Here is a 1,965-nt window from a genome sequence, read left to right as displayed (position 1 = left end):
ACACCACCAGGCCCAGCTAATTTTGTATTTTTAGTAAACACAGGGTTTCACCATGTTGGCCAGGCTGGTCTTCAACTTCTGACCTCAGGTGATCTGCCCACCTTGGCTTCCCAAAGTGCTAGGATTATAGGCGTGAGCCACCACACCTGGCCTTATTCCTCCTATCTGAAACTTTGTACCCTTTCACCAACAACTCCCCCATTCCCTCCCTCTCCCACTCCACAGGCCCTGGGAGCCACCATTCTACTACTGTCTGCTTCTATGAGTTGACATTTTGAAATTCCATAATACAAGGGAGAGCATATGGTGTTTGTCTTTCTGTTCCTGGCTTATGTGAGTTAGCATAATGTTCTCCAGGTTCATCCACATGGTTGCAAATGACAGAATTTCCTTCTTTTTGAAGGCTGAACATCCTACTGTGTATACACTACATTTTCTTTACCATTCATCCCATCAGTGGACACAGGTTGATTTCTTATCTTGACTATTGTGATGGCTGCTGAGCAATCATGGATATGTGTGGGTATCTGAGGGAGCTCAGGGCCTTTTACTTTACCACTTTGGCTGTCTGGGATAATTCTCTGTCAGAAACCCACACATATCCACACTGGTTCCCTCTCCAAGTTCAGGATATACTCCCTTGGCCTGTTCCTCCTGGAACACAGCTAGCCCATATGTCCCAGCCTTTCTCAGAACTAGGTGTGGCCATGTAACTGAGTTCCAGCCTAAGGGATGTGGGTGGAAAGCAAGCACGTTGCGTTTGGGCCCAGCCCATACAAGAGTCCTATCTGCCACCATCTCACTCTTAACCCAACCACTGGCTGAAAAGAGATGTCTCTGAGGAAACAGAGGAGGGCAAAAGGAGGGATTCTGAGACCCCGAATGAGCACATGGAAAATTTTTTCACATTGGACTTTTAGCAAATAAATAAGCTTGTTTTTTTTGTTTGTTTTCTTTTTTCTTTTTGGAGAGAGAGGGTCTCATTTTGTTGCCTAGGCTGGTCTCAAACTCCTGAGCTCAAATGATCCTTTGGCCTTGGCGTCCCAAAGTGCTGGGCTTAAGAAATAAAGTTTTCCTGAGTCCAAGTGTTCTCACTGTTCAGTTCCCACCTATGAGTGAGAACCTGTGGTGTTTGGTGGAACATCACACACCAGGGCCTATCATGGGGAGGGGGGAGGGGGGAGGGATTGCATTGGGAGTTATACCTGATATAAATGATGAATTGATGGGTGCTGACGAGTTGATGGGTGCAGCACACCAACATAGCACAAGTATACATATGTAACAAACCTGCACGTTATGCACATGTACCCTTAAAGTATAATGAACTAAAAGTATAATGATAAAAAAATTAAAATTAAAAAAAAAGAAATAAACTTTTATTGGTGAGAAGCCAGGGATAGGTGTGGCCTCAGGAAATACTGACAGGTGCTGGAGAACAGGAACAGGATTAAATCGTGGAAAGCTATGATTGGCAACCTACAGAGTTTGGATTATTTTCAATAGATAGAGCAGGCCTAACTCTCCAGCTTTATCTCTGGTCATGCTGTCATATTCACTGTAAGTTTGAGTCACATATGGCTACTTACACATCCCCAAACGCAGCATGGCTGCTCACAAGACAGTTCCTCTGTCTTAAATATTCTTCCCCACATGACTCTCTGGCCATCTTTTACTTACACTTTCAAGAATCAGTTCAATGGAGCAAGATGGCCAAATAGGAACAGCTCCAGTCTCCAACTCCCAGCGCGAGCAACACAGAAGACCGGTGATTTCTGCATTTTCAACTGAGGTACTGGGGTCATCTCACTAGGGAGTGCCGGACAATCGGTGCTGGTCAGCTGCTGCAGCCCGACCAGCGAGAGCTGAAGCAGGGCGAGGCATCGTCTCACCTGGGAAGCGCAAGGGGGAAGGGAATCCCTTTTCCTAGCCAGGGGAACTGAGACACACAACACCTGGAAAATC

The sequence above is a fragment of the Rhinopithecus bieti genome, unplaced genomic scaffold (genome assembly GCF_001698545.2).
Source record: "Rhinopithecus bieti isolate Rb0 unplaced genomic scaffold, ASM169854v2 scaffold_7967, whole genome shotgun sequence".
NCBI lineage: Eukaryota > Metazoa > Chordata > Mammalia > Primates > Cercopithecidae > Rhinopithecus > Rhinopithecus bieti.
The sequence above is the reverse complement of the archived record's forward strand: the minus strand, read 5'-3'. Positions refer to the sequence as shown.